The sequence below is a fragment of the Gossypium arboreum genome, unplaced genomic scaffold (genome assembly GCF_025698485.1).
Source record: "Gossypium arboreum isolate Shixiya-1 unplaced genomic scaffold, ASM2569848v2 Contig00169, whole genome shotgun sequence".
In the NCBI taxonomy this organism is placed as follows: Eukaryota; Viridiplantae; Streptophyta; class Magnoliopsida; order Malvales; family Malvaceae; genus Gossypium; species Gossypium arboreum.
The window spans coordinates 76,854-96,694 of NW_026440298.1; the positions used below are offsets into that span (position 1 = coordinate 76,854).

Consider the following 19,841-nt stretch of genomic DNA (forward strand, 5'->3'; position numbering starts at 1 on the left):
ATTCGAGGCTCAAGCGCGATCGGGGTAGCCTTTATATAAATAGAATACGCAAGAATTGATTTGGGTGCGATCATACCAAAGACTAATGCACCGGATCCCATCGTAACTCCGCAGATTAAGCGTGCTTGGCGAGAGTAGTACTAGGATGGGTGACCTCCAGGAAGTCCTCGTGTTGCACCCTCCAATTTTATATCTCATTAGATTTTTTTCTATTTTTTTAATATCTCATCGCTTAACTAATTAGTTATTTACTAATAAATCACTCAAACGTTATTTGGTCGATTTAAATTCAAATTCGAGGCTCAAGCGCGCGATCGGGGTAGCCTTTATATAAATAGAATACGCAAGAATTGATTTAGTGCGATCATACCAAAGACTAATGCACCGGATCCCATCGTAACTCCGCAGATTAAGCGTGCTTGGGCGAGAGTAGTACTAGGATGGGTGACCTCCGGAAGTCCTCGTGTTGCACCCTCCAATTTTATATCTCATTAGATTTTTTTCTATTTTTTAATATCTCATCGCTTAACTAATTAGTTATTTACTAATAAATCACTCAAACGTTATTTGGTCGATTTAAATTCAAATTCGAGGCTCAAGCGCGATCGGGGTAGCCTTTATATAAATAGAATACGCAAGAATTGACGGTGCGATCATACCAAAGACTAATGCACCGGATCCCATCGTAACTCCGCATTAAGCGTGCTTGGCGAGAGTAGTACTAGGATGGGTGACCTCCGGAAGTCCTCGTGTTGCACCCTCCAATTTTATATCTCATTAGATTTTTTTCTATTTTTTAATATCTCATCGCTTAACTAATTAGTTATTTACTAATAAATCACTCAAACGTTATTTGGTCGTATTTAAATTCAAATTCGAGGCTCAAGCGCGATCAGGGGTAGCCTTTATATAAATAGAATACGCAAGAATTGACGGTGCGATCATACCAAAGACTAATGCACCGGATCCCATCGTAACTCCGCATTAAGCGTGCTTGGCGAGAGTAGTACTAGGATGGGTGACCTCCTGGGAAGTCCTCGTGTTGCACCCCTCCAATTTTATATCTCATTAGATTTTTTTCTATTTTTTTAATATCTCATCGTTTAACTAATTAGTTATTTACGGAATAAATCACTCGAAACGTTATTTGGTCGTATTTAAATTCAAATTCGAGGCTCAAGCGCGATCAGGGGTAGCCTTTATATAAATAGAATACGCAAGAATTGACGGGTGCGATCATACCAAAGCACTAATGCACCGGATCCCATCAGAACTCCGCAGTTAAGCGTGCTTGGGCGAGAGTAGTACTAGGATGGGTGACCTCCTGGGAAGTCCTCGTGTTGCACCCCTCCAATTTTATATCTCATTAGATTTTTTTCTATTTTTTAATATCTCATCGTTTAACTAATTAGTTATTTACTAATAAATCACTCAAACGTTATTTGGTCGTATTTAAATTCAAATTCGAGGCTCAAGCGCGATCAGGGGTAGCCTTTATATAAATAGAATACGCAAGAATTGATTTGCGCGATCATACCAAAGACTAATGCACCGGATCCCATCGTAACTCCGCATTAAGCGTGCTTGGGCGAGAGTAGTACTAGGATGGGTGACCTCTCACAGGAAGTCCTCGTGTTGCACCCTCCAATTTTATATCTCATTAGATTTTTTTCTATTTTTTTAATATCTCATCGCTTAACTAATTAGTTATTTACTAATAAATCACTCGAAACGTTATTTGGTCGTATTTAAATTCAAATTCGAGGCTCAAGCGCGATCAGGGGTAGCCTTTATATAAATAGAATACGCAAGAATTGACGGGTGCGATCATACCAAAGACTAATGCACCGGATCCCATCGTAACTCCGCATTAAGCGTGCTTGGGCGAGAGTAGTACTAGGATGGGTGACCTCACAGGAAGTCCTCGTGTTGCACCCTCCAATTTTATATCTCATTAGATTTTTTTCTATTTTTTAATATCTCATCGCTTAACTAATTAGTTATTTACTAATAAATCACTCAAACGTTATTTGGTCGATTTAAATTCAAATTCGAGGCTCAAGCGCGATCGGGGTAGCCTTTATATAAATAGAATACGCAAGAATTGACGGGTGCGATCATACCAAAGACTAATGCACCGGATCCCATCGTAACTCCGCATTAAGCGTGCTTGGGCGAGAGTAGTACTAGGATGGGTGACCTCCGGAAGTCCTCGTGTTGCACCCTCCAATTTTATATCTCATTAGATTTTTTTCTATTTTTTTAATATCTCATCGCTTAACTAATTAGTTATTTACTAATAAATCACTCAAACGTTATTTGGTCGTATTTAAATTCAAATTCGAGGCTCAAGTGCGATCAGGGGTAGCCTTTATATAAATAGAATACGCAAGAATTGATTGGGGTGCGATCATACCAAAGACTAATGCACCGGATCCCATCGTAACTCCGCATTAAGCGTGCTTGGGCGAGAGTAGTACTAGGATGGGTGACCTCTCAGGAAGTCCTCGTGTTGCACCCTCCAATTTTATATCTCATTAGATTTTTTTCTATTTTTTAATATCTCATCGCTTAACTAATTAGTTATTTACTAATAAATCACTCAAACGTTATTTGGTCGTATTTAAATTCAAATTCGAGGCTCAAGCGCGATCAGGGGTAGCCTTTATATAAATAGAATACGCAAGAATTGACGGGTGCGATCATACCAGCACTAATGCACCGGATCCCATCAGAACTCCGCAGTTAAGCGTGCTTGGGCGAGAGTAGTACTAGGATGGGTGACCTCCTGGGAAGTCCTCGTGTTGCACCCCTCCAATTTTATATCTCATTAGATTTTTTTTCTATTTTTTTAATATCTCATCGTTTAACTAATTAGTTATTTACGTAATAAATCACTCAAACGTTATTTGGTCGATTTAAATTCAAATTCGAGGCTCAAGCGCGATCAGGGGTAGCCTTTATATAAATAGAATACGCAAGAATTGACGGGTGCGATCATACCAAAGACTAATGCACCGGATCCCATCGTAACTCCAGATTAAGCGTGCTTTGGCGAGAGTAGTACTAGGATGGGTGACCTCCTGGGAAGTCCTCGTGTTGCACCCCTCCAATTTTATATCTCATTAGATTTTTTTCTATTTTTTTTAATATCTCATCGCTTAACTAATTAGTTATTTACTAATAAATCACTCAAACGTTATTTGGTCGATTTAAATTCAAATTCGAGGCTCAAGCGCGATCAGGGGTAGCCTTTATATAAATAGAATACGCAAGAATTGACGGGTGCGATCATACCAAAGACTAATGCACCGGATCCCATCGTAACTCATGATTAAGCGTGCTTGGGCGAGAGTAGTACTAGGATGGGTGACCTCCGGAAGTCCTCGTGTTGCACCCTCCAATTTTATATCTCATTAGATTTTTTTCTATTTTTTTAATATCTCATCGCTTAACTAATTAGTTATTTACTAATAAATCACTCAAACGTTATTTGGTCGATTTAAATTCAAATTCGAGGCTCAAGCGCGATCGATCGTGGGTAGCCTTTATATAAATAGAATACGCAAGAATTGACGGTGCGATCATACCAAAGACTAATGCACCGGATCCCATCGTAACTCCGCATTAAGCGTGCTTGGGCGAGAGTAGTACTAGGATGGGTGACCTCCGGAAGTCCTCGTGTTGCACCCTCCAATTTTATATCTCATTAGATTTTTTTTATTTTTTTAATATCTCATCGCTTAACTAATTAGTTATTTACTAATAAATCACTCAAACGTTATTTGGTCGATTTAAATTCAAATTCGAGGCTCAAGCGCGATCGGGGTAGCCTTTATATAAATAGAATACGCAAGAATTGGCGGGTGCGATCATACCAAAGACTAATGCACCGGATCCCATCGTAACTCCGCATTAAGCGTGCTTGGCGAGAGTAGTACTAGGATGGGTGACCTCCAGGAAGTCCTCGTGTTGCACCCTCCAATTTTATATCTCATTAGATTTTTTTCTATTTTTTAATATCTCATCGCTTAACTAATTAGTTATTTACTAATAAATCACTCAAACGTTATTTGGTCGATTTAAATTCAAATTCGAGGCTCAAGCGCGATCGTGGGTAGCCTTTATATAAATAGAATACGCAAGAATTGACGGGTGCGATCATACCAGCACTAATGCACCGGATCCCATCAGAACTCCGCAGTTAAGCGTGCTTGGGCGAGAGTAGTACTAGGATGGGTGACCTCCTAGGAAGTCCTCGTGTTGCACCCCTCCAATTTTATATCTCATTAGATTTTTTTCTATTTTTTTAATATCTCATCGTTTAACTAATTAGTTATTTACGGAATAAATCACTCGAAACGTTATTTGGTCGTATTTAAATTCAAATTCGAGGCTCAAGCGCGATCAGGGGTAGCCTTTATATAAATAGAATACGCAAGAATTGACGGGTGCGATCATACCAGCACTAATGCACCGGATCCCATCAGAACTCCGCAATTAAGCGTGTTTGGGCGAGAGTAGTACTAGGATGGGTGACCTCCTGGGAAGTCCTCGTGTTGCACCCCTCCAATTTTATATCTCATTAGATTTTTTTTCTATTTTTTTTAATATCTCATCGTTTAACTAATTAGTTATTTACTAATAAATCACTCAAACGTTATTTGGTCGATTTAAATTCAAATTCGAGGCTCAAGCGCGATCAGGGGTAGCCTTTATATAAATAGAATACGCAAGAATTGACGGGTGCGATCATACCAAAGCACTAATGCACCGGATCCCATCAGAACTCCGCAGTTAAGCGTGCTTGGGCGAGAGTAGTACTAGGATGGGTGACCTCTCAGGAAGTCCTCGTGTTGCACCCTCCAATTTTATATCTCATTAGATTTTTTTCTATTTTTTAATATCTCATCGCTTAACTAATTAGTTATTTACTAATAAATCACTCAAACGTTATTTGGTCGATTTAAATTCAAATTCGAGGCTCAAGCGCGATCAGGGGTAGCCTTTATATAAATAGAATACGCAAGAATTGACGGGTGCGATCATACCAGCACTAATGCACCGGATCCCATCAGAACTCCGCAGTTAAGCGTGCTTGGGCGAGAGTAGTACTAGGATGGGTGACCTCCTGGAAGTCCTCGTGTTGCACCCCTCCAATTTTATATCTCATTAGATTTTTTTCTATTTTTTTAATATCTCATCGTTTAACTAATTAGTTATTTACTAATAAATCACTCAAACGTTATTTGGTCGATTTAAATTCAAATTCGAGGCTCAAGCGCGATCGTGGGTAGCCTTTATATAAATAGAATACGCAAGAATTGACGGGTGCGATCATACCAAAGACTAATGCACCGGATCCCATCGTAACTCCGCATTAAGCGTGCTTGGGCGAGAGTAGTACTAGGATGGGTGACCTCTGGAAGTCCTCGTGTTGCACCCTCCAATTTTATATCTCATTAGATTTTTTTCTATTTTTTAATATCTCATCGCTTAACTAATTAGTTATTTACTAATAAATCACTCAAACGTTATTTGGTCGATTTAAATTCAAATTCGAGGCTCAAGCGCGATCGGGGTAGCCTTTATATAAATAGAATACGCAAGAATTGACGGGGTGCGATCATACCAAAGACTAATGCACCGGATCCCATCGTAACTCCGCATTAAGCGTGCTTGGGCGAGAGTAGTACTAGGATGGGTGACCTCCGGAAGTCCTCGTGTTGCACCCTCCAATTTTATATCTCATTAGATTTTTTTCTATTTTTTAATATCTCATCGCTTAACTAATTAGTTATTTACTAATAAATCACTCAAACGTTATTTGGTCGATTTAAATTCAAATTCGAGGCTCAAGCGCGATCGGGGTAGCCTTTATATAAATAGAATACGCAAGAATTGGTGCGATCATACCAAAGACTAATGCACCGGATCCCATCGTAACTCCGCAGATTAAGCGTGCTTGGGCGAGAGTAGTACTAGGATGGGTGACCTCCGGAAGTCCTCGTGTTGCACCCTCCAATTTTATATCTCATTAGATTTTTTTCTATTTTTTAATATCTCATCGCTTAACTAATTAGTTATTTACTAATAAATCACTCAAACGTTATTTGGTCGATTTAAATTCAAATTCGAGGCTCAAGCGCGATCAGGGGTAGCCTTTATATAAATAGAATACGCAAGAATTGACGGGTGCGATCATACCAAAGCACTAATGCACCGGATCCCATCAGAACTCCGCAGTTAAGCGTGCTTGGGCGAGAGTAGTACTAGGATGGGTGACCTCCTGGGAAGTCCTCGTGTTGCACCCCTCCAATTTTATATCTCATTAGATTTTTTCTATTTTTTTAATATCTCATCGCTTAACTAATTAGTTATTTACTAATAAATCACTCAAACGTTATTTGGTCGATTTAAATTCAAATTCGAGGCTCAAGCGCGATCGTGGGTAGCCTTTATATAAATAGAATACGCAAGAATTGACGGGTGCGATCATACCAAAGACTAATGCACCGGATCCCATCGTAACTCCGCATTAAGCGTGCTTGGGCGAGAGTAGTACTAGGATGGGTGACCTCCGGAAGTCCTCGTGTTGCACCCTCCAATTTTATATCTCATTAGATTTTTTTCTATTTTTTAATATCTCATCGCTTAACTAATTAGTTATTTACTAATAAATCACTCAAACGTTATTTGGTCGATTTAAATTCAAATTCGAGGCTCAAGCGCGATCGGGGTAGCCTTTATATAAATAGAATACGCAAGAATTGACGGGTGCGATCATACCAAAGACTAATGCACCGGATCCCATCGTAACTCCGCATTAAGCGTGCTTGGGCGAGAGTAGTACTAGGATGGGTGACCTCACAGGAAGTCCTCGTGTTGCACCCTCCAATTTTATATCTCATTAGATTTTTTTCTATTTTTTTAATATCTCATCGCTTAACTAATTAGTTATTTACTAATAAATCACTCAAACGTTATTTGGTCGATTTAAATTCAAATTCGAGGCTCAAGCGCGATCGTGGGTAGCCTTTATATAAATAGAATACGCAAGAATTGACGGGTGCGATCATACCAAAGACTAATGCACCGGATCCCATCAGAACTCCGCAGTTAAGCGTGCTTGGGCGAGAGTAGTACTAGGATGGGTGACCTCTTGGGAAGTCCTCGTGTTGCACCCTCCAATTTTATATCTCATTAGATTTTTTTCTATTTTTTTAATATCTCATCGCTTAACTAATTAGTTATTTACTAATAAATCACTCAAACGTTATTTGGTCGTATTTAAATTCAAATTCGAGGCTCAAGCGCGATCGGGGTAGCCTTTATATAAATAGAATACGCAAGAATTGGGTGCGATCATACCAAAGACTAATGCACCGGATCCCATCAGAACTCCGCAGTTAAGCGTGTTTGGGCGAGAGTAGTACTAGGATGGGTGACCTCCTAGGAAGTCCTCGTGTTGCACCCTCCAATTTTATATCTCATTAGATTTTTTTCTATTTTTTTAATATCTCATCGCTTAACTAATTAGTTATTTACTAATAAATCACTCAAACGTTATTTGGTCGATTTAAATTCAAATTCGAGGCTCAAGCGCGATCAGGGGTAGCCTTTATATAAATAGAATACGCAAGAATTGACGGGTGCGATCATACCAAAGACTAATGCACCGGATCCCATCGTAACTCCATGATTAAGCGTGCTTGGGCGAGAGTAGTACTAGGATGGGTGACCTCTGGAAGTCCTCGTGTTGCACCCTCCAATTTTATATCTCATTAGATTTTTTTCTATTTTTTAATATCTCATCGCTTAACTAATTAGTTATTTACTAATAAATCACTCAAACGTTATTTGGTCGATTTAAATTCAAATTCGAGGCTCAAGCGCGATCAGGGGTAGCCTTTATATAAATAGAATACGCAAGAATTGACGGGTGCGATCATACCAAAGACTAATGCACCGGATCCCATCGTAACTCCATGATTAAGCGTGCTTGGGCGAGAGTAGTACTAGGATGGGTGACCTCCTGGGAAGTCCTCGTGTTGCACCCCTCCAATTTTATATCTCATTAGATTTTTTTCTATTTTTTTAATATCTCATCGTTTAACTAATTAGTTATTTACTAATAAATCACTCAAACGTTATTTGGTCGATTTAAATTCAAATTCGAGGCTCAAGCGCGATCAGGGGTAGCCTTTATATAAATAGAATACGCAAGAATTGACGGGTGCGATCATACCAGCACTAATGCACCGGATCCCATCAGAACTCCGCAGTTAAGCGTGCTTGGGCGAGAGTAGTACTAGGATGGGTGACCTCCTGGGAAGTCCTCGTGTTGCACCCCTCCAATTTTATATCTCATTAGATTTTTTTCTATTTTTTAATATCTCATCGCTTAACTAATTAGTTATTTACTAATAAATCACTCAAACGTTATTTGGTCGATTTAAATTCAAATTCGAGGCTCAAGCGCGATCGTGGGTAGCCTTTATATAAATAGAATACGCAAGAATTGACGGTGCGATCATACCAAAGACTAATGCACCGGATCCCATCGTAACTCCGCAGATTAAGCGTGCTTGGGCGAGAGTAGTACTAGGATGGGTGACCTCACAGGAAGTCCTCGTGTTGCACCCTCCAATTTTATATCTCATTAGATTTTTTTCTATTTTTTTAATATCTCATCGCTTAACTAATTAGTTATTTACTAATAAATCACTCAAACGTTATTTGGTCGATTTAAATTCAAATTCGAGGCTCAAGCGCGATCAGGGGTAGCCTTTATATAAATAGAATACGCAAGAATTGACGGGTGCGATCATACCAAAGACTAATGCACCGGATCCCATCGTAACTCCATGATTAAGCGTGCTTGGGCGAGAGTAGTACTAGGATGGGTGACCTCTCGAAGTCCTCGTGTTGCACCCTCCAATTTTATATCTCATTAGATTTTTTTCTATTTTTTAATATCTCATCGCTTAACTAATTAGTTATTTACTAATAAATCACTCAAACGTTATTTGGTCGATTTAAATTCAAATTCGAGGCTCAAGCGCGATCAGGGGTAGCCTTTATATAAATAGAATACGCAAGAATTGACGGGTGCGATCATACCAAAGACTAATGCACCGGATCCCATCGTAACTCCGCAGATTAAGCGTGCTTGGGCGAGAGTAGTACTAGGATGGGTGACCTCGAAGTCCTCGTGTTGCACCCTCCAATTTTATATCTCATTAGATTTTTTTCTATTTTTTTAATATCTCATCGCTTAACTAATTAGTTATTTACTAATAAATCACTCAAACGTTATTTGGTCGATTTAAATTCAAATTCGAGGCTCAAGCGCGATCAGGGGTAGCCTTTATATAAATAGAATACGCAAGAATTGACGGTGCGATCATACCAAAGACTAATGCACCGGATCCCATCGTAACTCCGATTAAGCGTGCTTGGGCGAGAGTAGTACTAGGATGGGTGACCTCCGGAAGTCCTCGTGTTGCACCCCTCCAATTTTATATCTCATTAGATTTTTTTCTATTTTTTAATATCTCATCGCTTAACTAATTAGTTATTTACGTAATAAATCACTCGAAACGTTATTTGGTCGATTTAAATTCAAATTCGAGGCTCAAGCGCGATCAGGGGTAGCCTTTATATAAATAGAATACGCAAGAATTGACGGGTGCGATCATACCAGCACTAATGCACCGGATCCCATCAGAACTCCGCAGTTAAGCGTGCTTGGGCGAGAGTAGTACTAGGATGGGTGACCTCCTGGGAAGTCCTCGTGTTGCACCCCTCCAATTTTATATCTCATTAGATTTTTTTCTATTTTTTTTAATATCTCATCGTTTAACTAATTAGTTATTTACGTAATAAATCACTCGAAACGTTATTTGGTCGATTTAAATTCAAATTCGAGGCTCAAGCGCGATCAGGGGTAGCCTTTATATAAATAGAATACGCAAGAATTGACGGGTGCGATCATACCAGCACTAATGCACCGGATCCCATCAGAACTCCGCAGTTAAGCGTGCTTGGGCGAGAGTAGTACTAGGATGGGTGACCTCCTGGGAAGTCCTCGTGTTGCACCCTCCAATTTTATATCTCATTAGATTTTTTTCTATTTTTTAATATCTCATCGCTTAACTAATTAGTTATTTACTAATAAATCACTCAAACGTTATTTGGTCGATTTAAATTCAAATTCGAGGCTCAAGCGCGATCAGGGGTAGCCTTTATATAAATAGAATACGCAAGAATTGACGGGTGCGATCATACCAAAGACTAATGCACCGGATCCCATCGTAACTCCGCATTAAGCGTGCTTGGGCGAGAGTAGTACTAGGATGGGTGACCTCCGGAAGTCCTCGTGTTGCACCCTCCAATTTTATATCTCATTAGATTTTTTTCTATTTTTTTAATATCTCATCGCTTAACTAATTAGTTATTTACTAATAAATCACTCAAACGTTATTTGGTCGTATTTAAATTCAAATTCGAGGCTCAAGCGCGATCGTGGGTAGCCTTTATATAAATAGAATACGCAAGAATTGACGGTGCGATCATACCAAAGACTAATGCACCGGATCCCATCGTAACTCCGCAGATTAAGCGTGCTTGGGCGAGAGTAGTACTAGGATGGGTGACCTCTCGGAAGTCCTCGTGTTGCACCCTCCAATTTTATATCTCATTAGATTTTTTTCTATTTTTTAATATCTCATCGCTTAACTAATTAGTTATTTACTAATAAATCACTCAAACGTTATTTGGTCGATTTAAATTCAAATTCGAGGCTCAAGCGCGATCGGGGTAGCCTTTATATAAATAGAATACGCAAGAATTGACGGTGCGATCATACCAAAGACTAATGCACCGGATCCCATCGTAACTCCGCATTAAGCGTGCTTGGGCGAGAGTAGTACTAGGATGGGTGACCTCACAGGAAGTCCTCGTGTTGCACCCTCCAATTTTATATCTCATTAGATTTTTTTCTATTTTTTTAATATCTCATCGCTTAACTAATTAGTTATTTACTAATAAATCACTCAAACGTTATTTGGTCGATTTAAATTCAAATTCGAGGCTCAAGCGCGATCGTGGGTAGCCTTTATATAAATAGAATACGCAAGAATTGATTTTAAGTGCGATCATACCAAAGACTAATGCACCGGATCCCATCGTAACTCCGCAGCTAAGCGTGTTTGCTTGCTTGCGAGAGTAGTACTAGGATGGGTGACCTCAGGAAGTCCTCGTGTTGCACCCTCCAATTTTATATCTCATTAGATTTTTTTCTATTTTTTTAATATCTCATCGCTTAACTAATTAGTTATTTACTAATAAATCACTCAAACGTTATTTGGTCGATTTAAATTCAAATTCGAGGCTCAAGCGCGATGGGTAGCCTTTATATAAATAGAATACGCAAGAATTGACGGGTGCGATCATACCAAAGACTAATGCACCGGATCCCATCGTAACTCCGCAGATTAAGCGTGCTTGGGCGAGAGTAGTACTAGGATGGGTGACCTCCGGAAGTCCTCGTGTTGCACCCTCCAATTTTATATCTCATTAGATTTTTTTCTATTTTTTAATATCTCATCGCTTAACTAATTAGTTATTTACTAATAAATCACTCAAACGTTATTTGGTCGATTTAAATTCAAATTCGAGGCTCAAGCGCGATCGTGGGTAGCCTTTATATAAATAGAATACGCAAGAACGCAAGAATTGACGGGTGCGATCATACCAAAGACTAATGCACCGGATCCCATCGTAACTCCGCAGATTAAGCGTGCTTGGGCGAGAGTAGTACTAGGATGGGTGACCCGGAAGTCCTCGTGTTGCACCCTCCAATTTTATATCTCATTAGATTTTTTTCTATTTTTTAATATCTCATCGCTTAACTAATTAGTTATTTACTAATAAATCACTCAAACGTTATTTGGTCGATTTAAATTCAAATTCGAGGCTCAAGCGCGATCGGGGTAGCCTTTATATAAATAGAATACGCAAGAATTTGGTGCGATCATACCAAAGACTAATGCACCGGATCCCATCAGAACTCCGCAGCTAAGCGTGCTTGGGCGAGAGTAGTACTAGGATGGGTGACCTCTTCGGAAGTCCTCGTGTTGCACCCTCCAATTTTATATCTCATTAGATTTTTTTCTATTTTTTTAATATCTCATCGCTTAACTAATTAGTTATTTACTAATAAATCACTCAAACGTTATTTGGTCGATTTAAATTCAAATTCGAGGCTCAAGCGCGATCAGGGGTAGCCTTTATATAAATAGAATACGCAAGAATTGACGGGTGCGATCATACCAAAGACTAATGCACCGGATCCCATCGTAACTCCATGATTAAGCGTGCTTGGGCGAGAGTAGTACTAGGATGGGTGACCTCCGGAAGTCCTCGTGTTGCACCCTCCAATTTTATATCTCATTAGATTTTTTTCTATTTTTTAATATCTCATCGCTTAACTAATTAGTTATTTACTAATAAATCACTCAAACGTTATTTGGTCGATTTAAATTCAAATTCGAGGCTCAAGCGCGATCAGGGGTAGCCTTTATATAAATAGAATACGCAAGAATTGACGGGTGCGATCATACCAAAGACTAATGCACCGGATCCCATCGTAACTCCGCATTAAGCGTGCTTGGGCGAGAGTAGTACTAGGATGGGTGACCTCCGGAAGTCCTCGTGTTGCACCCTCCAATTTTATATCTCATTAGATTTTTTTCTATTTTTTAATATCTCATCGCTTAACTAATTAGTTATTTACTAATAAATCACTCAAACGTTATTTGGTCGTATTTAAATTCAAATTCGAGGCTCAAGCGCGATCAGGGGTAGCCTTTATATAAATAGAATACGCAAGAATTGAAAGGTGCGATCATACCAAAGACTAATGCACCGGATCCCATCGTAACTCCGATTAAGCGTGCTTGGGCGAGAGTAGTACTAGGATGGGTGACCTCCAGGAAGTCCTCGTGTTGCACCCTCCAATTTTATATCTCATTAGATTTTTTTCTATTTTTTAATATCTCATCGCTTAACTAATTAGTTATTTACTAATAAATCACTCAAACGTTATTTGGTCGATTTAAATTCAAATTCGAGGCTCAAGCGCGATCGGGGTAGCCTTTATATAAATAGAATACGCAAGAATTGATTGGGTGCGATCATACCAAAGACTAATGCACCGGATCCCATCGTAACTCCGCATTAAGCGTGCTTGGGCGAGAGTAGTACTAGGATGGGTGACCTCTCAGGAAGTCCTCGTGTTGCACCCTCCAATTTTATATCTCATTAGATTTTTTTCTATTTTTTTAATATCTCATCGCTTAACTAATTAGTTATTTACTAATAAATCACTCAAACGTTATTTGGTCGATTTAAATTCAAATTCGAGGCTCAAGCGCGATCGTGGGTAGCCTTTATATAAATAGAATACGCAAGAATTGACGGGTGCGATCATACCAAAGACTAATGCACCGGATCCCATCGTAAACTCCGCAGATTAAGCGTGCTTGGGCGAGAGTAGTACTAGGATGGGTGACCTCCGGAAGTCCTCGTGTTGCACCCTCCAATTTTATATCTCATTAGATTTTTTTCTATTTTTTTAATATCTCATCGCTTAACTAATTAGTTATTTACTAATAAATCACTCAAACGTTATTTGGTCGATTTAAATTCAAATTCGAGGCTCAAGCGCGATCGGGGTAGCCTTTATATAAATAGAATACGCAAGAATTGACGGGTGCGATCATACCAAAGACTAATGCACCGGATCCCATCGTAACTCATGATTAAGCGTGCTTGGGCGAGAGTAGTACTAGGATGGGTGACCTCCAGGAAGTCCTCGTGTTGCACCCTCCAATTTTATATCTCATTAGATTTTTTTCTATTTTTTTAATATCTCATCGCTTAACTAATTAGTTATTTACTAATAAATCACTCAAACGTTATTTGGTCGATTTAAATTCAAATTCGAGGCTCAAGCGCGATCAGGGGTAGCCTTTATATAAATAGAATACGCAAGAATTGACGGTGCGATCATACCAAAGACTAATGCACCGGATCCCATCGTAACTCCGATTAAGCGTGCTTGGGCGAGAGTAGTACTAGGATGGGTGACCTCCGGAAGTCCTCGTGTTGCACCCTCCAATTTTATATCTCATTAGATTTTTTTCTATTTTTTAATATCTCATCGCTTAACTAATTAGTTATTTACTAATAAATCACTCAAACGTTATTTGGTCGATTTAAATTCAAATTCGAGGCTCAAGCGCGATCGGGGTAGCCTTTATATAAATAGAATACGCAAGAATTGACGGGTGCGATCATACCAAAGACTAATGCACCGGATCCCATCGTAACTCCGCATTAAGCGTGCTTGGGCGAGAGTAGTACTAGGATGGGTGACCTGACCTCAGGAAGTCCTCGTGTTGCACCCTCCAATTTTATATCTCATTAGATTTTTTTCTATTTTTTAATATCTCATCGCTTAACTAATTAGTTATTTACTAATAAATCACTCAAACGTTATTTGGTCGATTTAAATTCAAATTCGAGGCTCAAGCGCGATCGTGGGTAGCCTTTATATAAATAGAATACGCAAGAATTGACGGGTGCGATCATACCAAAGACTAATGCACCGGATCCCATCAGAACTCCGCAGTTAAGCGTGCTTGGGCGAGAGTAGTACTAGGATGGGTGACCTCCTGGGAAGTCCTCGTGTTGCACCCCTCCAATTTTATATCTCATTAGATTTTTTTCTATTTTTTTAATATCTCATCGTTTAACTAATTAGTTATTTACGGAATAAATCACTCGAAACGTTATTTGGTCGTATTTAAATTCAAATTCGAGGCTCAAGCGCGATCAGGGGTAGCCTTTATATAAATAGAATACGCAAGAATTGACGGGTGCGATCATACCAGACTAATGCACCGGATCCCATCAGAACTCCGCAGTTAAGCGTGCTTGGGCGAGAGTAGTACTAGGATGGGTGACCTCCTAGGAAGTCCTCGTGTTGCACCCCTCCAATTTTATATCTCATTAGATTTTTTTCTATTTTTTAATATCTCATCGCTTAACTAATTAGTTATTTACTAATAAATCACTCAAACGTTATTTGGTCGATTTAAATTCAAATTCGAGGCTCAAGCGCGATCGTGGGTAGCCTTTATATAAATAGAATACGCAAGAATTGACGGGTGCGATCATACCAAAGACTAATGCACCGGATCCCATCAGAACTCCGCAGTTAAGCGTGCTTGGGCGAGAGTAGTACTAGGATGGGTGACCTCCTGGGAAGTCCTCGTGTTGCACCCCTCCAATTTTATATCTCATTAGATTTTTTTCTATTTTTTTAATATCTCATCGCTTAACTAATTAGTTATTTACTAATAAATCACTCAAACGTTATTTGGTCGATTTAAATTCAAATTCGAGGCTCAAGCGCGATCGTGGGTAGCCTTTATATAAATAGAATACGCAAGAATTGATTGGGTGCGATCATACCAAAGACTAATGCACCGGATCCCATCGTAACTCCGATTAAGCGTGCTTGGGCGAGAGTAGTACTAGGATGGGTGACCTCCGGAAGTCCTCGTGTTGCACCCTCCAATTTTATATCTCATTAGATTTTTTTCTATTTTTTAATATCTCATCGCTTAACTAATTAGTTATTTACTAATAAATCACTCAAACGTTATTTGGTCGATTTAAATTCAAATTCGAGGCTCAAGCGCGATCGGGGTAGCCTTTATATAAATAGAATACGCAAGAATTGATTTAGGTGCGATCATACCAAAGACTAATGCACCGGATCCCATCGTAACTCCGCATGATTAAGCGTGCTTGGGCGAGAGTAGTACTAGGATGGGTGACCTCGGAAGTCCTCGTGTTGCACCCTCCAATTTTATATCTCATTAGATTTTTTTCTATTTTTTTAATATCTCATCGCTTAACTAATTAGTTATTTACTAATAAATCACTCAAACGTTATTTGGTCGTATTTAAATTCAAATTCGAGGCTCAAGCGCGATCAGGGGTAGCCTTTATATAAATAGAATACGCAAGAATTGACGGGTGCGATCATACCAAAGACTAATGCACCGGATCCCATCGTAACTCCATGATTAAGCGTGCTTGGGCGAGAGTAGTACTAGGATGGGTGACCTCCTGGGAAGTCCTCGTGTTGCACCCCTCCAATTTTATATCTCATTAGATTTTTTTCTATTTTTTAATATCTCATCGCTTAACTAATTAGTTATTTACTAATAAATCACTCAAACGTTATTTGGTCGATTTAAATTCAAATTCGAGGCTCAAGCGCGATCAGGGGTAGCCTTTATATAAATAGAATACGCAAGAATTGACGGGTGCGATCATACCAAAGACTAATGCACCGGATCCCATCGTAACTCCGCATTAAGCGTGCTTGGGCGAGAGTAGTACTAGGATGGGTGACCTCCGGAAGTCCTCGTGTTGCACCCTCCAATTTTATATCTCATTAGATTTTTTTCTATTTTTTAATATCTCATCGCTTAACTAATTAGTTATTTACTAATAAATCACTCAAACGTTATTTGGTCGATTTAAATTCAAATTCGAGGCTCAAGCGCGATCGGGGTAGCCTTTATATAAATAGAATACGCAAGAATTGGCGGGTGCGATCATACCAAAGACTAATGCACCGGATCCCATCGTAACTCCGCAGATTAAGCGTGCTTGGGCGAGAGTAGTACTAGGATGGGTGACCTCACAGGAAGTCCTCGTGTTGCACCCTCCAATTTTATATCTCATTAGATTTTTTTCTATTTTTTTAATATCTCATCGCTTAACTAATTAGTTATTTACTAATAAATCACTCAAACGTTATTTGGTCGATTTAAATTCAAATTCGAGGCTCAAGCGCGATCGTGGGTAGCCTTTATATAAATAGAATACGCAAGAATTGACGGTGCGATCATACCAAAGACTAATGCACCGGATCCCATCGTAACTCCGCATTAAGCGTGCTTGGGCGAGAGTAGTACTAGGATGGGTGACCTCCGGAAGTCCTCGTGTTGCACCCTCCAATTTTATATCTCATTAGATTTTTTTCTATTTTTTAATATCTCATCGCTTAACTAATTAGTTATTTACTAATAAATCACTCAAACGTTATTTGGTCGATTTAAATTCAAATTCGAGGCTCAAGCGCGATCGTGGGTAGCCTTTATATAAATAGAATACGCAAGAATTGACGGGTGCGATCATACCAAAGACTAATGCACCGGATCCCATCGTAACTCCGCAGATTAAGCGTGCTTGGGCGAGAGTAGTACTAGGATGGGTGACCTCCGGAAGTCCTCGTGTTGCACCCTCCAATTTTATATCTCATTAGATTTTTTTCTATTTTTTTAATATCTCATCGCTTAACTAATTAGTTATTTACTAATAAATCACTCAAACGTTATTTGGTCGATTTAAATTCAAATTCGAGGCTCAAGCGCGATCGGGGTAGCCTTTATATAAATAGAATACGCAAGAATTGACGGGTGCGATCATACCAGCACTAATGCACCGGATCCCATCAGAACTCCGCAGTTAAGCGTGCTTGGGCGAGAGTAGTACTAGGATGGGTGACCTCCTGGGAAGTCCTCGTGTTGCACCCTCCAATTTTATATCTCTTTAGATTTTTTTCTATTTTTTAATATCTCATCGTTTAACTAATTAGTTATTTACGGAATAAATCACTCGAAACGTTATTTGGTCGTATTTAAATTCAAATTCGAGGCTCAAGCGCGATCAAGGGTAGCCTTTATATAAATAGAATACGCAAGAATTGACGGGTGCGATCATACCAGCACTAATGCACCGGATCCCATCAGAACTCCGCAGTTAAGCGTGCTTGGGCGAGAGTAGTACTAGGATGGGTGACCTCCTGGGAAGTCCTCGTGTTGCACCCCTCCAATTTTATATCTCATTAGATTTTTTTTATTTTTTTAATATCTCATCGTTTAACTAATTAGTTATTTACTAATAAATCACTCAAACGTTATTTGGTCGATTTAAATTCAAATTCGAGGCTCAAGCGCGATCAGGGGTAGCCTTTATATAAATAGAATACGCAAGAATTGACGGGTGCGATCATACCAAAGACTAATGCACCGGATCCCATCGTAACTCCGCAGTTAAGCGTGCTTGGGCGAGAGTAGTACTAGGATGGGTGACCTCTCGGAAGTCCTCGTGTTGCACCCTCCAATTTTATATCTCATTAGATTTTTTTCTATTTTTTTAATATCTCATCGCTTAACTAATTAGTTATTTACTAATAAATCACTCAAACGTTATTTGGTCGATTTAAATTCAAATTCGAGGCTCAAGCGCGATCAGGGGTAGCCTTTATATAAATAGAATACGCAAGAATTGACGGGTGCGATCATACCAGCACTAATGCACCGGATCCCATCAGAACTCCGCAGTTAAGCGTGCTTGGGCGAGAGTAGTACTAGGATGGGTGACCTCCTGGGAAGTCCTCGTGTTGCACCCCTCCAATTTTATATCTCATTAGATTTTTTTCTATTTTTTTAATATCTCATCGTTTAACTAATTAGTTATTTACTAATAAATCACTCAAACGTTATTTGGTCGTATTTAAATTCAAATTCGAGGCTCAAGCGCGATCAGGGGTAGCCTTTATATAAATAGAATGCGCAAGAATTGACGGGTGCGATCACCGGATCCCATCAGAACTCCGCAGTTAAGCGTGCTTGGGCGAGAGTAGTACTAGGATGGGTGACCTCCTGGGAAGTCCTCGTGTTGCACCCCTCCAATTTTATATCTCATTAGATTTTTTTTCTATTTTTTAATATCTCATCGTTTAACTAATTAGTTATTTACTAATAAATCACTCAAACGTTATTTGGTCGATTTAAATTCAAATTCGAGGCTCAAGCGCGATCGGGGTAGCCTTTATATAAATAGAATACGCAAGAATTGACGGTGCGATCATACCAAAGACTAATGCACCGGATCCCATCATAACTCCGCAGTTAAGCGTGCTTGGGCGAGAGTAGTACTAGGATGGGTGACCTCCTGGGAAGTCCTCGTGTTGCACCCCTCCAATTTTATATCTCATTAGATTTTTTTCTATTTTTTTTAATATCTCATCGCTTAACTAATTAGTTATTTACTAATAAATCACTCAAACGTTATTTGGTCGTATTTAAATTCAAATTCGAGGCTCAAGCGCGATCAGGGGTAGCCTTTATATAAATAGAATACGCAAGAATTGATTTAAAAGCGATCATACCAAAGACTAATGCACCGGATCCCATCGTAACTCCGCATTAAGCGTGCTTGGGCGAGAGTAGTACTAGGATGGGTGACCTCTCGGAAGTCCTCGTGTTGCACCCTCCAATTTTATATCTCATTAGATTTTTTTCTATTTTTTAATATCTCATCGCTTAACTAATTAGTTATTTACTAATAAATCACTCAAACGTTATTTGGTCGATTTAAATTCAAATTCGAGGCTCAAGCGCGATCGGGGTAGCCTTTATATAAATAGAATACGCAAGAATTGACGGGTGCGATCATACCAAAGACTAATGCACCGGATCCCATCGTAACTCCGCATTAAGCGTGCTTGGGCGAGAGTAGTACTAGGATGGGTGACCTCTCGAAGTCCTCGTGTTGCACCCTCCAATTTTATATCTCATTAGATTTTTTTCTATTTTTTAATATCTCATCGCTTAACTAATTAGTTATTTACTAATAAATCACTCAAACGTTATTTGGTCGATTTAAATTCAAATTCGAGGCTCAAG

General features: G+C 39.2%; 20 non-coding genes and 42 pseudogenes across 20 annotated transcripts; all 62 read left to right on the forward strand.

The window, feature by feature from the left end:
- Positions 1–62: 62 nt before the first annotated feature.
- On the forward strand, positions 63–181 carry LOC128288208 (5S ribosomal RNA; annotated as a pseudogene).
- Positions 182–356: 175 nt separating this feature from the next.
- On the forward strand, positions 357–475 carry LOC128288189 (5S ribosomal RNA; annotated as a pseudogene).
- Positions 476–933: 458 nt separating this feature from the next.
- On the forward strand, positions 934–1,051 carry LOC128288170 (5S ribosomal RNA; annotated as a pseudogene).
- Positions 1,052–1,228: 177 nt separating this feature from the next.
- On the forward strand, positions 1,229–1,349 carry LOC128287938 (5S ribosomal RNA). The gene has a single exon (XR_008278640.1). It is a non-coding gene; the product is annotated as a 5S ribosomal RNA (ribosomal RNA).
- A 470-nt stretch (positions 1,350–1,819) lies between these two features.
- LOC128288078 (5S ribosomal RNA) lies at positions 1,820–1,938 on the forward strand (annotated as a pseudogene).
- Positions 1,939–2,109: 171 nt separating this feature from the next.
- Positions 2,110–2,226, forward strand: LOC128288135 (5S ribosomal RNA; annotated as a pseudogene).
- A 176-nt stretch (positions 2,227–2,402) lies between these two features.
- On the forward strand, positions 2,403–2,521 carry LOC128288083 (5S ribosomal RNA; annotated as a pseudogene).
- Positions 2,522–2,694: 173 nt separating this feature from the next.
- Positions 2,695–2,813, forward strand: LOC128287888 (5S ribosomal RNA). The gene has a single exon (XR_008278590.1). It is a non-coding gene; the product is annotated as a 5S ribosomal RNA (ribosomal RNA).
- A 176-nt stretch (positions 2,814–2,989) lies between these two features.
- Positions 2,990–3,108, forward strand: LOC128288123 (5S ribosomal RNA; annotated as a pseudogene).
- Positions 3,109–3,576: 468 nt separating this feature from the next.
- LOC128288195 (5S ribosomal RNA) lies at positions 3,577–3,693 on the forward strand (annotated as a pseudogene).
- Positions 3,694–3,864: 171 nt separating this feature from the next.
- Positions 3,865–3,981, forward strand: LOC128288247 (5S ribosomal RNA; annotated as a pseudogene).
- A 172-nt stretch (positions 3,982–4,153) lies between these two features.
- Positions 4,154–4,272, forward strand: LOC128287860 (5S ribosomal RNA). The gene has a single exon (XR_008278562.1). It is a non-coding gene; the product is annotated as a 5S ribosomal RNA (ribosomal RNA).
- A 177-nt stretch (positions 4,273–4,449) lies between these two features.
- On the forward strand, positions 4,450–4,568 carry LOC128287984 (5S ribosomal RNA). The gene has a single exon (XR_008278658.1). It is a non-coding gene; the product is annotated as a 5S ribosomal RNA (ribosomal RNA).
- A 176-nt stretch (positions 4,569–4,744) lies between these two features.
- LOC128288196 (5S ribosomal RNA) lies at positions 4,745–4,865 on the forward strand. Its single transcript, XR_008278682.1, has one exon. It is a non-coding gene; the product is annotated as a 5S ribosomal RNA (ribosomal RNA).
- Positions 4,866–5,037: 172 nt separating this feature from the next.
- On the forward strand, positions 5,038–5,155 carry LOC128287927 (5S ribosomal RNA). Its single transcript, XR_008278629.1, has one exon. It is a non-coding gene; the product is annotated as a 5S ribosomal RNA (ribosomal RNA).
- Positions 5,156–5,329: 174 nt separating this feature from the next.
- Positions 5,330–5,446, forward strand: LOC128288149 (5S ribosomal RNA; annotated as a pseudogene).
- Positions 5,447–5,618: 172 nt separating this feature from the next.
- LOC128288137 (5S ribosomal RNA) lies at positions 5,619–5,735 on the forward strand (annotated as a pseudogene).
- A 167-nt stretch (positions 5,736–5,902) lies between these two features.
- On the forward strand, positions 5,903–6,021 carry LOC128288153 (5S ribosomal RNA; annotated as a pseudogene).
- Positions 6,022–6,193: 172 nt separating this feature from the next.
- LOC128287950 (5S ribosomal RNA) lies at positions 6,194–6,314 on the forward strand. Its single transcript, XR_008278652.1, has one exon. It is a non-coding gene; the product is annotated as a 5S ribosomal RNA (ribosomal RNA).
- A 173-nt stretch (positions 6,315–6,487) lies between these two features.
- LOC128288138 (5S ribosomal RNA) lies at positions 6,488–6,604 on the forward strand (annotated as a pseudogene).
- Positions 6,605–6,775: 171 nt separating this feature from the next.
- Positions 6,776–6,894, forward strand: LOC128288079 (5S ribosomal RNA; annotated as a pseudogene).
- A 173-nt stretch (positions 6,895–7,067) lies between these two features.
- LOC128287789 (5S ribosomal RNA) lies at positions 7,068–7,187 on the forward strand. The gene has a single exon (XR_008278491.1). It is a non-coding gene; the product is annotated as a 5S ribosomal RNA (ribosomal RNA).
- Positions 7,188–7,357: 170 nt separating this feature from the next.
- Positions 7,358–7,477, forward strand: LOC128288230 (5S ribosomal RNA). The gene has a single exon (XR_008278686.1). It is a non-coding gene; the product is annotated as a 5S ribosomal RNA (ribosomal RNA).
- Positions 7,478–7,650: 173 nt separating this feature from the next.
- LOC128288159 (5S ribosomal RNA) lies at positions 7,651–7,768 on the forward strand (annotated as a pseudogene).
- Positions 7,769–7,940: 172 nt separating this feature from the next.
- On the forward strand, positions 7,941–8,060 carry LOC128288033 (5S ribosomal RNA; annotated as a pseudogene).
- A 174-nt stretch (positions 8,061–8,234) lies between these two features.
- On the forward strand, positions 8,235–8,353 carry LOC128288001 (5S ribosomal RNA). The gene has a single exon (XR_008278660.1). It is a non-coding gene; the product is annotated as a 5S ribosomal RNA (ribosomal RNA).
- Positions 8,354–8,525: 172 nt separating this feature from the next.
- On the forward strand, positions 8,526–8,646 carry LOC128288102 (5S ribosomal RNA; annotated as a pseudogene).
- Positions 8,647–8,819: 173 nt separating this feature from the next.
- Positions 8,820–8,937, forward strand: LOC128288188 (5S ribosomal RNA; annotated as a pseudogene).
- A 172-nt stretch (positions 8,938–9,109) lies between these two features.
- Positions 9,110–9,226, forward strand: LOC128288187 (5S ribosomal RNA; annotated as a pseudogene).
- Positions 9,227–9,398: 172 nt separating this feature from the next.
- On the forward strand, positions 9,399–9,514 carry LOC128288219 (5S ribosomal RNA; annotated as a pseudogene).
- Positions 9,515–9,689: 175 nt separating this feature from the next.
- LOC128288112 (5S ribosomal RNA) lies at positions 9,690–9,808 on the forward strand. Its single transcript, XR_008278672.1, has one exon. It is a non-coding gene; the product is annotated as a 5S ribosomal RNA (ribosomal RNA).
- Positions 9,809–9,985: 177 nt separating this feature from the next.
- Positions 9,986–10,104, forward strand: LOC128287827 (5S ribosomal RNA). The gene has a single exon (XR_008278529.1). It is a non-coding gene; the product is annotated as a 5S ribosomal RNA (ribosomal RNA).
- A 172-nt stretch (positions 10,105–10,276) lies between these two features.
- Positions 10,277–10,393, forward strand: LOC128288139 (5S ribosomal RNA; annotated as a pseudogene).
- Positions 10,394–10,566: 173 nt separating this feature from the next.
- Positions 10,567–10,686, forward strand: LOC128288148 (5S ribosomal RNA; annotated as a pseudogene).
- A 170-nt stretch (positions 10,687–10,856) lies between these two features.
- LOC128288127 (5S ribosomal RNA) lies at positions 10,857–10,975 on the forward strand (annotated as a pseudogene).
- Positions 10,976–11,445: 470 nt separating this feature from the next.
- Positions 11,446–11,564, forward strand: LOC128288117 (5S ribosomal RNA; annotated as a pseudogene).
- Positions 11,565–11,744: 180 nt separating this feature from the next.
- On the forward strand, positions 11,745–11,861 carry LOC128288167 (5S ribosomal RNA; annotated as a pseudogene).
- A 168-nt stretch (positions 11,862–12,029) lies between these two features.
- On the forward strand, positions 12,030–12,149 carry LOC128287848 (5S ribosomal RNA). The gene has a single exon (XR_008278550.1). It is a non-coding gene; the product is annotated as a 5S ribosomal RNA (ribosomal RNA).
- Positions 12,150–12,322: 173 nt separating this feature from the next.
- On the forward strand, positions 12,323–12,440 carry LOC128288150 (5S ribosomal RNA; annotated as a pseudogene).
- Positions 12,441–12,612: 172 nt separating this feature from the next.
- On the forward strand, positions 12,613–12,729 carry LOC128288140 (5S ribosomal RNA; annotated as a pseudogene).
- A 173-nt stretch (positions 12,730–12,902) lies between these two features.
- LOC128288202 (5S ribosomal RNA) lies at positions 12,903–13,019 on the forward strand (annotated as a pseudogene).
- Positions 13,020–13,191: 172 nt separating this feature from the next.
- LOC128288085 (5S ribosomal RNA) lies at positions 13,192–13,310 on the forward strand (annotated as a pseudogene).
- A 173-nt stretch (positions 13,311–13,483) lies between these two features.
- On the forward strand, positions 13,484–13,603 carry LOC128288105 (5S ribosomal RNA; annotated as a pseudogene).
- A 462-nt stretch (positions 13,604–14,065) lies between these two features.
- Positions 14,066–14,181, forward strand: LOC128288240 (5S ribosomal RNA; annotated as a pseudogene).
- A 171-nt stretch (positions 14,182–14,352) lies between these two features.
- Positions 14,353–14,474, forward strand: LOC128288211 (5S ribosomal RNA; annotated as a pseudogene).
- Positions 14,475–14,646: 172 nt separating this feature from the next.
- On the forward strand, positions 14,647–14,766 carry LOC128288261 (5S ribosomal RNA). Its single transcript, XR_008278690.1, has one exon. It is a non-coding gene; the product is annotated as a 5S ribosomal RNA (ribosomal RNA).
- Positions 14,767–14,943: 177 nt separating this feature from the next.
- LOC128287781 (5S ribosomal RNA) lies at positions 14,944–15,061 on the forward strand. Its single transcript, XR_008278483.1, has one exon. It is a non-coding gene; the product is annotated as a 5S ribosomal RNA (ribosomal RNA).
- A 173-nt stretch (positions 15,062–15,234) lies between these two features.
- Positions 15,235–15,354, forward strand: LOC128287777 (5S ribosomal RNA). Its single transcript, XR_008278479.1, has one exon. It is a non-coding gene; the product is annotated as a 5S ribosomal RNA (ribosomal RNA).
- Positions 15,355–15,529: 175 nt separating this feature from the next.
- Positions 15,530–15,645, forward strand: LOC128288173 (5S ribosomal RNA; annotated as a pseudogene).
- A 173-nt stretch (positions 15,646–15,818) lies between these two features.
- LOC128288248 (5S ribosomal RNA) lies at positions 15,819–15,937 on the forward strand (annotated as a pseudogene).
- A 174-nt stretch (positions 15,938–16,111) lies between these two features.
- LOC128288034 (5S ribosomal RNA) lies at positions 16,112–16,231 on the forward strand (annotated as a pseudogene).
- Positions 16,232–16,404: 173 nt separating this feature from the next.
- On the forward strand, positions 16,405–16,521 carry LOC128288142 (5S ribosomal RNA; annotated as a pseudogene).
- Positions 16,522–16,692: 171 nt separating this feature from the next.
- On the forward strand, positions 16,693–16,813 carry LOC128288065 (5S ribosomal RNA; annotated as a pseudogene).
- Positions 16,814–16,985: 172 nt separating this feature from the next.
- On the forward strand, positions 16,986–17,102 carry LOC128288197 (5S ribosomal RNA; annotated as a pseudogene).
- A 172-nt stretch (positions 17,103–17,274) lies between these two features.
- Positions 17,275–17,393, forward strand: LOC128288119 (5S ribosomal RNA; annotated as a pseudogene).
- Positions 17,394–17,565: 172 nt separating this feature from the next.
- On the forward strand, positions 17,566–17,684 carry LOC128287838 (5S ribosomal RNA). The gene has a single exon (XR_008278540.1). It is a non-coding gene; the product is annotated as a 5S ribosomal RNA (ribosomal RNA).
- Positions 17,685–17,859: 175 nt separating this feature from the next.
- Positions 17,860–17,978, forward strand: LOC128288224 (5S ribosomal RNA). Its single transcript, XR_008278685.1, has one exon. It is a non-coding gene; the product is annotated as a 5S ribosomal RNA (ribosomal RNA).
- Positions 17,979–18,151: 173 nt separating this feature from the next.
- Positions 18,152–18,270, forward strand: LOC128287996 (5S ribosomal RNA; annotated as a pseudogene).
- A 173-nt stretch (positions 18,271–18,443) lies between these two features.
- LOC128287782 (5S ribosomal RNA) lies at positions 18,444–18,562 on the forward strand. Its single transcript, XR_008278484.1, has one exon. It is a non-coding gene; the product is annotated as a 5S ribosomal RNA (ribosomal RNA).
- Positions 18,563–18,721: 159 nt separating this feature from the next.
- LOC128288088 (5S ribosomal RNA) lies at positions 18,722–18,840 on the forward strand (annotated as a pseudogene).
- Positions 18,841–19,012: 172 nt separating this feature from the next.
- Positions 19,013–19,132, forward strand: LOC128287884 (5S ribosomal RNA). Its single transcript, XR_008278586.1, has one exon. It is a non-coding gene; the product is annotated as a 5S ribosomal RNA (ribosomal RNA).
- A 467-nt stretch (positions 19,133–19,599) lies between these two features.
- On the forward strand, positions 19,600–19,716 carry LOC128288176 (5S ribosomal RNA; annotated as a pseudogene).
- Positions 19,717–19,841: the final 125 nt, after the last annotated feature.